Consider the following 11,189-nt stretch of genomic DNA (forward strand, 5'->3'; position numbering starts at 1 on the left):
TTTATATTTAATATTGATTTTGTTTGATGATAACACTAGCTAAAATAATTTAAATTAAACTTCTAATAGATAAATTCATAATAATAATAATAATAAATTTAAAAATAAATAAATAATATTTTAACATCATAAATTGAATTATATGATTCATCATCAATAATATTATAAATGAATTAATTAAGATTAAATTCAAATAACGTAAAAAAAAATGTGAATGTATAATAAAGATTTATAAATTTAAATAAAATTTTAATATATAAAAAAAGATAATATATATTATATTTATAAATTTAAATAAAAATAAAAATAAAATTGGCAAGTAAAAATTTTATAAAAAAATTTCGAAAATTTTTCGAAAGACAAAACCTGTTTTCAAAAAAATTTGAAAGACTTTTCTACAAACATTTTTCAAAACAACAAATTCTTTAAACAATCACCGGACGTATGGTTTTGAATATTTTAAATAAAATAATCAAAAAGGGAGAAATTGTTAGATAAAATTGACCGATTAAAAAAAAGCTTAACTTAATAAACTTATTGTGCAGGAACGGTTAAGAATCTCGAACGGTCAAGAATCTCAATCGGTCAGGAATCTCAACTGGTCAAGTAATCAAGCCGGATAGAAGAAGTAATACCTAGAACCGGAAGCCATCCGGTTGATCTGAACAACCGGCTAACATGTAATCAGTTGGAATGAAGTGTTCAATCCAAATCCAACGAGAAGACCATTTAAAGAAACAAATCAAGGATATCAAATAAAGAACAATTTACAAATTGGTGCAAACAGACACTTTGGGTATATGCAGAAGATGACATCAAAGGATCAGACTGTGATATTACCATATTGGTGCAAGTCCGATGATATGCTGCAGGCTGCAGAAGATTGCCTGAAGAAACAATTCCCATTTTGGTACAAGTCAAATGAGCAATCTTCCAGGTGCAGGAAACTGTCCAACCGACAGTTGCCATAATCAAGCAAAGACAAATCAAAATCGGTCTGGTCAATGCCTTGGAAACCTAAACCGCATTTAATGCTATGTTGAACCTCTGAAGTTATCCGTTGAAGAAATGTGACTGTTGGCACATTTTCACCTATAAAAGGAGAAGCTGAGGAAGCTGAAGAACAACAAGTCTTTGAACAACAAGTGAACAAGCGCTAAGAAAGAGCAAGAACAAGTTACAAAGTGTTTATCTCTCTAAGATTCAAAGCTTGAGTGTGTTTGTGAAGTGTGTTACAATTTTTGTGAGAATTTTAAGAGTGATTATCGAGCAGTCAATAAGACTCGATCGTGTATTGTGTTTATGTATTCCTTAGTGAATATCCTTCTCGTGGTTTGAGAAGAAGGGGTGATGTAGGAGTTTTATCTCCGAACATCCATAAAAACCTGTCTCGTGCTTTACTTTCTTCCGGTTCCATATTCTAACCGACTCTCTATATTCTAACCGGTTCCATATTCTAACCGACCCATTAATCCTCAACAGACATTCTCCAAACCGCATCTCTATTCATCATGTGTGTGTGTTGCTTCAACCTGAATCAAACCACTTCCGCACTTGAACTCGGTTCAAGGTTTGTGATAGTTTGTGCAGTATTGAAACCGGTGTTAATTCTTAACCGGATTAGCGCCAACCGTTGAGTGTTGTTAGAGATTCTCCAGTAGCCGGACCCCGGTCCGCCATCGGCGATCTAGATCCTAACAAAAATATATGTGTTATTTTATTTTATTATTTATATAATATATTTAATTAATTAACTGAGGAGAGAAGTTAATTAATAAGTTAATTAAAAATTAAGAGTGAGCGGTTAATTAATGGATTAAGAGAAAAAATGGATTAATTAAAAAGTTAATTAATATTTTAGAAAGAAAGAATGTAGTTTGAGAAAATGAATTAAAAATATAAATATTCTAGGAAAAATTATTTGAAATATGAATAAAACAAAAAGTATTCAAGAGAACAAGATTTATGTCGTGATTTTAAATCTAAAACTTAATTAAATAAAATAAAATATTTCTACATGTAAGCCCAGAAGAGACTAAAAAAATAGTACCTATAAACATCAGTAGATTAAACAAACCTACAAATGTTTTAAAATTTGAAATTAAAAGAATAAAATTCAAATTTGACTTAAAAAAAATTGTATTATTTTTTGTTTATATATATAAATACATATTTTAATCATCAAAAGAATAATGATAGTCATATATTTTATTATAATTATTCACCGAATATATCATATATTTATATATATTAATAAATGTATTTTTATATTTTTCTGTTTTTGTCATTAAACAAACGTAAATAAAAGATATAAAAATGTAAATCCAAATGAAAATTAAGAATAAAAATACTATATTAGAGCATCTCATCGGTGAGTGGAAAAACAAATTGTACTTGGGTACATGAATTAAAGTATCGAGTATAATGGTGTAGAGAGAAATGAGAGGAACAAAAAAGTGGTCTCAATACGTTGTTTACTTTTTAATTAAAAATGTAAAATTGTTGCTTTTTAATTTTTTTTTAATTAATAAAATGTGAATCTTTTTTATTTAAAAATAATGACCGTTTGTTTAATCAATTGAAAATATGACCATTTTATTATAGGTTTTTTTATACATATGATCAGTTTTTTTTTTCTTTTTATTTAGATAAAATCTATAAATAGATGCTTATACATTATCTAATTTCATCTCATATTCTCTTCAAAATTGTATTACTTGAAATCTGAAAAAAAAAAATGAAAAATAATTCTTCTCAAGATTCATATATCCGTCCCCAAATTTTCACTTCCTCTTCTCAAACTTGGAGGATATCATGTATACATGTATTATTTTGCATAACATGATAATTGAGGATGAAGGGGATACAACATTCAACTGGTCAGAGGAACCCGATGACAACAATACAATTCCAGAGATATTTCAAGGTCCAGTCGGAGGATTTAATGAGTATAGCAAGAGACGGGCAGCACTACATGACAAGAAAATGCATCAACAACTTCGATCGGACTTGATTGAGCATGTTTGGGTGCGTTACTAGAATTAGTAACAAAATATGATTTAGTTTAACCTTGTACTCGTTTTTTTATTTCTTAATTACAATTTTTTATTTTTTAAAATTTTGTACACAAATTATTGACAATTTAATATTCTAAATTATTTTTAAAATTTTTTATTTTTTTAATTTTTAATATAATTTATAAATATTAGTTTTATTTATTTAAACAAATTAATATAATTAAAAATGAAACAGATTTACTTGAATTATTGAATTAAAAAATATTATATGAATTAGATGTGGATGGTAGGACCTTGAAATAGTAACAATTGTACTGGAGATGGTTGGGGAATAGAGATATAAATTGATAGGTATAATTTATTTTTGATGTGGCTACTGATGTGACACATATTTATACATATGCATGGATACAGGGAATAGTTTCTCAAAGTAACCTTGTTTGGCGTTTATTTTCCCAAACTAACCTAGCTTGTTCATTCATTCTCAAACTAACCTAGTTTACTATTCAAACTCAGTTTTTTTTTATATTTATTTATTCTTTTTATATTTAAAATTTATTATATATAAACTAAATTATTTATATTTTGATATATAATTTAAATTATTATTTTTATAAATTAAATTATTTATATTTTGATATATATTTTAAATTATTATTTTTATAAATTTAATTATTTTTTATAAATTTAATTATTTATATTTTAATATATATATTTACATTTTAATTATTATTTATATATATAATAAATATTCTCTTTAATATTTTAATAAATAATTGATAAATACTAATAAATTTAAAATATTTTAATTATAATAATATAATAATTATATATTCATAAAAACGTTTTTAAATTTATCAATTATTTATTAAATATAATAACATTTTTAATTAATATTTTAACCTTAGAAATAGAGTAATATTTTTATTATATTTAATAAATAATTGATAAATTTAAAAACGGAATATTTAATTATTATATTGTTATGGTTAAAATATTTTAAATTTATTAGTATTCAATAATTATTTATTTGAATTATTTAATATTTATTACACTGTAAATAATAATTGAAATGTAAATATATATATATATATATATTAAAATACAAATAATCAAATTTATAAAAAAAATATTTATATTTAAATTATATATCAAAATATAAATAATCTAATTTATAAAAATAATAATTTAAAATATATATTAAAATATAAATAATTTAATTTATATAAATAATAATTTAAAATATATATCAAAATATAAACTTTATATATAATAAATTTTAAATGTAAAATAAATAAATAAATAAATAAAACTGAGTTTGAATAGTAAACTAGGTTGAGTTTGAATAGTAAACTAGGTTAGTTTGGAAATGAATGAACAAACTAGGTTAGTTTAGGAGAGTGAACGCCAAACAAGATTACTTTGGAAACCGTTCAGGGATGCTCTTACCCTAAACTTCTGTCTGACTGTCAGGTTCATACTAGGTTAGTTTGATGCTACATGTACTGGTAGTACATGTATCCATTAAGAAAGTGACACATGTACAAAGAAAAAAAATTAACAAATGAGAGAGATGATATTTTACTTTTGTGTATAGGTACACTAGTAAAAAAGTGGTATCAGTAAGGGCGAAAATCGTTACTAAAAGCATAAAATGCCGTTACTGAAATATATCTGTAACGACAAATAAAACCGTTACCAATCGTTACAAAAACATACGTTACAGTAACTTCACAAGTATCATAACGACTTTCGAAACACTTCATGAGTGGAATATATATAATGCATGTATATATAACATCGAATTAACCTTCATATTAACCCAAATCTGTCAAATTCAAAATTCACACTTACCAAGTCTGTCATAGTTCAGGTTCATACTAACCCAAATCTGTCAAATTCACAATTCACACTTACCAAGTCTATGCAACCTATACCATCATCATTGTCTATCTACTCTATATATGTAATATATATTTTCATTATCGTTATTATATATATATATATATATTTGTTTTTCTTATTTTCGGATTCACAAATAATAAGTTATAAACAATTTAAATTAGTAAAGTTTTTAGTTTGAAATAAACCACTAACATCATAGATATAGGTTCTCAATAAATGGGATCATCTGATCTACCTAGAGCTTGTTTGATTTTTTTTTTTTTTATTTTATTATTATTTTTTTATTTTATAAATTCTGGGTTTTTTTTGAATAACTTTTGGATAGAATTGATAAAAAATTAGGTTTTTAATTTTTTCTCCAATTATATCCTCCTCTGTCTCTCTTTATAGGCTAGTTTGATTCAGTTTATTTTCAACTTATTGACGCCTATCTAGTTTATTTTCAGGTAGGTTCGACATAATCTCAATTTATTTTGTTGTTAAACTTGTGTACGTTTGATTCAGCTTAAACGTCTATTTTATTTATTTTTTTATATTTATAATATTATTTAATAATTAATATTCTATATATATACAATGTTATATATATATATTTATTAATTTAATTTTAAATATTAATAAATGATTTAAATTAAAAACTAGTATATTTGAAAATAAATTATATTAATATATTAATTTTTATAATTTATAATTTTAAATATTAATAAATAATTTAAATTAAAAAATAATATTTTTTAAAATAAATGATATGAATAAAAAAAATAATTTATTATTATTATTATATATATTTTTTACTTTTTAACACTCCATCTCTAACCCAAATTTTCAATTATTTATTTTCGGGCTCTCTCACTCTTTTCATATTATCATATATTTCGTCACTTTTGATTAATTTCAATTGTAACCCGTACTTTTAAATAATTAATTAAGACTAGTTTAATTTCTAAAATTATAATTATAAATAAAAAAAATTACAGTGTATTTATATTTCATATTTTGCTTAGCTATTTTATATATTAAGATACACGTATTATAAATAATTAATAAAATATATTTAAATGTATATTTTTTATTATAATTTTTTTATATAAATATATATAAATATATAAAAATATTATAAAAATATGAAATAAAATTAAGAGAATAAATAAAATGATTAGAAAGAAATTAAATAAATAAAAGAAAATAAAGAAAATAATTAAAAATAAATAAAATAAATAAGAGAAAATGAATAAAAATATTATTTAAAAATGATTAGAGAGAAAAAAATTATGAGGGAGAGAGGCAGAAAAAAAAATTAAATTTAAACGCAAAAATGTGTTTTAAACGCGGAATCAAACGAGGCCAATATATATATATATATATATATATATATATATATATATATATATATATATATATATATATTAAAATTAATAATATTTTTTTAAAATTAAATTTTAAAATATTATAAATTAAATAATAAAAAATTACAAATATATTAATATTAATTTTTATTAATACATAAATAAAAAATTAAATAAATACTAATTTAAATCAATAATATTATAATTTAAATATTATATAAGATAATATAGTATATTATAATCTTATTTATATTGTGTATATATTTTTATTTAATATAATTTTTTATATAAAATAAATTTTATAAGAAAATAATAAAAAATTATTAGAATATTTATTTAAAATAATTGTTTAAAGTTAGTTTATACCAAAATAAAATTAAATAATTTTTTATAAATATTTTATTTAAATGAGATATATTTATAAATTAATTAATATTTTTTATTTAAATATATTTAACTTTATTTTCTAGCCTAATTATTTATTTAAATTATTTAAAATTTAAATTTATATTAGATAATATATTAAGTTATAATTTTATTTTTATTTTGAATTTATTTTTATTTAATATAATTTTTTTAAATGAAATAAGTTATTAATTTATTTTATATGAAAATAAATTTTATAATCTAATCAATAAATATAAGAAATAAGGTATATTTATAAATTAATTAATATTTGTTAGTCAAATATATTAATTTTATTTTTTAGTATAATTATTTATTTATTTGAATTATTTAAAATTTAAATATTATATTAAATAATATAGTGGGTTAAGTTTAATTTATATTGAGTTTTAATTTTTATTTAAGGTAATTAATAAAAATAATATTAAATTTAATTAAAGGATAATTTTAGTATTTAAATAATAAAATTATTTGTTTTAATGGTCGATAAGATTTTTTAATTTTAGAATAAAAACTAAATTTTATCAAAAGGAGATTATTTTGGAATTCTTGTTCCTCTCAGAAGAGGAGATTTAAAAAGAAACAATTTTACCTCTATTATGTTACAGGAGCAGATAATCCTTTTCCAGTTCTGAACCATTGAAAAGCGTAAAATAAATAAGGATAACTAATACCAAATAAAACGAGAAATTTGATTAATGACCCTCATAATAGGCCTAATTCTAAAAATGGCCCACGGTTTATAAATTTTGTAAAAATGGCCTTTTCGTCCTGTGAAATATCGGTCATGCCCCTGATAACAAATTTACCACTAATGTACGAGCATTACACGATTCTCGCACATCGCACTAATGTGCGAGCATTACACGATTCTCGCACATCGCACATCGTGTAATGCTCGCACATGAACGTATATAAAGTTGTTACAATATCTTCTTCGTTTCAATCCGCACCACTTCAGTCGGGAACCGTCCATTTGTCCGTCTCGTTTGAACTCATCATCGGCCGGCAGTCCGTCCTTTTGTCCGTCTCGTCGTTCGATTATTCAAGTTAGTTTAGGGTTTGGGTTTGAATTTAGGGTTGTGTAATGTTCTTATTGATGGATAACTCCAATGTATGCTTATATATTGGGATAAGGGTATTTGTAACTTTTATGATTTGATTTTATGTGTAATGTTTTTATTCAGTCGGTTTTCCATTTAGTTGGTTTATGGCTATTTATGATGAAAGGTGCTTGATTTTCTTGAGTGTATGAAATTGATTTCATAGCCCTCGCTGAATTGTTTCCTGACCATGCTCGGGTAGTGGGTGATGGACTGTATCGTGATGTAGATATCTTCCTTAAGGTAAATGAATTCCCTATTCAATGAAACTCGAAGACAACCGGAAAAGCATTAAAAAAATAATAATAAATAACAGACGACAATGTATTTTCACCATTTTTTTAAGCTTCATTCATTCTCAATGACAGACGACAATGGAGAGAAACTGTCGTTTTCTCTTAGGGGTGAGCATAATATGGGTTTACCCAAACCCAACCCTAACCCAAACCCAAAATATTAATTTGGGTTGGTTAATATGGGTTGGGTTAAGTATGGGTTGAGTTTAATTTGGGTTGGGTTAGGGTTACCCAAATTACCCAAATTATATAAATTTAGTTTAATTCTCTATTATTAATTCAATATAAACTAATCATCTTCCAACTTTAAGTCGAACACGTTTTTGACATGTTTAACATATTTTCACACGTTTAACACGTTTTCTACGCATATAACACGTTTATAATTTTTTTTAACACGTTTCACTTATAACATGTTTTTCACACGTTTAACACGTTTTTCACATGTTTAACACGTTTTTCACACGTTTAACACGTTTTTCACACGTTTAACACGTTTTCACATTTTTGACACGTTTTTACATTTTTGACACGTTTATCATGTTTTTGACATGTTTAACACATTTTCACACTAATAACACATTTTTCACGTTTTTGTTACGTTGAACACGTTTTTGACATATTTAATACGTTTAACGCGGTTTTGACAAGTTTAACACGTTTTTTACGTTTTTGGCACGTTTAACACGTTTTTAACATATTTAACACGTTAACACGTTTTTTATAGGTTTAACACAATTTTCATGTTTTTGGCACGTTTAACACATTTTAAACATATTTAACACGTTTTTGATAAGTTTAACACGATTTTCACGTTTTTTGGCACGTTTAACACGTTTTTGACATTTTAACACGTTTTTTATATATGTAACATGTTTTTCACACGTTTAACACGTTTTTAATATTTTTAACACGTTTTCACACTTAAAAACATGTTTTTTACACGTTTAACACATTTTTACGTTTTTGGCACGTTTAACACGTTTTTGACATTTTAACACGTTTTACACATTTAACATATTTTTGACATGTTTAACATATTTTTTTGCACGTTAACACGTTTTGATAAGTTTTAACACGTTTTTGTCACGTTTAACACGTTTAACACGTTTTTGGCATTTTTGACACGTTTAATACGTTTTCACACGTTTGATGTGAAAACGTGTCAAACGTGTGAAAACGTATTAAACGTGTCAAAAATGTAAAAAACATGTTAAACGTGTAAAAAAACGTGTTAAACGTATCAAAATATGCTAAAAACGTGAAAATCGTGTTAAATGTGCCAAAAACGTGGAAAACGTGTTCAACGTGCCAAAAACGTGGAATATGTGTCAAAACGTGTTAAACGTGCCAAAAATGTGAAAAACGTGTGAAACGTGTCAATAATGTGAAAAACGTATTAAACGTGTCGAAAACGTGAAAACGTGTCAAAAACGTGAAAACGTGTCAAAACGTGTCAAAAACGTGGAAAACGTGTTAAACGTGTCAAAACGTGCCAAAACGTGAAAAACGTGTGAAACGTGTCAAAAATGTGAAAGACATGTTAAACGTGTTAAACGTGTTAAAACGTGTTAAACGTGTCAAAATGTGTTAAACGTGTCGAAAACGTGAAAAAACGTGTCAAAAACGTGTCAAAACGTGTCAAAAACGTGTCAAACGTGTCAAAAACGTGTCAAACGTGTCAAAAACGTGTCAAACGTGTTAAACATGCTAAAAACATGAAAAACATGTTCAACGTGTCAAAAATGTGTTAAACGTGCCAAAAACGTGTTAAACGTGTCAAAACGTGTTAAACGTGTGAAAAACGTATTAAAAATGTCAAAAACGTGAAAAACGTGTTAAACGAATAAAAATATGTTAAATGAGTCAAATACATGTTAAATAAAAAAATAAAAATAAAATAATTTGGGTTACCCAACCCATACTCAACCCAACCCATACCCAACCTATATTAGTAAATAATATGGGTTGAATTATGGGTTGGGTAAATTTAATTTGGGTTGAATATGGGTTGGTTAATACGGGTTGGGTTTACCCGTTTGCTCACCCCTATTTTCTCTCCCGATGGATATACCATCTTTGGTAACTTTACAGAGAACGATGTGAATTCCTACTTTGAACCAACTACAACCACCTTCCTCATATCATTATCCTAAAGATTTTATGTTAGGCTCAATTCCTGTCTTCAATAGCCATATGCCACCCCCTATTGTTTTTCATTTAGATTATCCTTCAACTGGGGAAACAGATGAAGAGACTGATCCACTTAAATCAGTTGAGAAAGACAATTTCTTTTCAAAACCTCAAGAAGGATCGAATCTGTCTCTTGACTTTCGGAGCAAAATTGTTGAGAATGGGGAGGAGATAAACGGTGTAAATTATTCATTTGAGTTATTGAATTATTTGGATGAACAGATTCAAGATTTACTTAATCTAGAAGATGATGACCATGTGGACAAAAACTATAATAAGAGATATGAGGTAAGGCTTTTAATATTTGGATGCAATATTTGTAAACATAACTTACTAACACACATAAACAAATAAACAAATATAAATGATGTACATCTTCTTTTGAATCTATATGTGCAGGCTTTGACACAAGCCAGAGTTTCAATAGTAAAACTGCTCGATCCTTTCACCAGGATTTCGTGTGATATATGTATAAACAATTCGATGGCTATTGTCAATACAAAGCTCTTAAGGATTTATGCGGAAATTGATACGAGGCTTCAGCAGTTGGTTTTTATCGTGAAACACTAGGCTAAATCGAGAAAATTGAACGAAACTTCTCAAGGAACATTGTCAAGCTACGCTTAAGTTACAGTTAGTGATAATATGATAATATCGATGATTTTTTTTTAATTTTTATTTTCTTTACCAGTGCTAACTTTGATTGAGTTTCAAGTATGTCTTAATGTGCATTCACTTCTTACAATCGCGCAAGCCTTTAATTCTTCCTTGTCAGCATGAATATGTTTATTGATTCTTTAACGATGAGTAAATAAATTATTTTGAAAACTCTTTTCTCTGTCAGCAAATGACGGCGACATATGAAGTTTCTGTTGGTTCCATTATCTGTGCTAACTATGATGATCTGGAGGAACTTTTTGAATT

The sequence above is a fragment of the Impatiens glandulifera genome, chromosome 1 (genome assembly GCF_907164915.1).
Source record: "Impatiens glandulifera chromosome 1, dImpGla2.1, whole genome shotgun sequence".
Taxonomy (NCBI): Eukaryota; Viridiplantae; Streptophyta; class Magnoliopsida; order Ericales; family Balsaminaceae; genus Impatiens; species Impatiens glandulifera.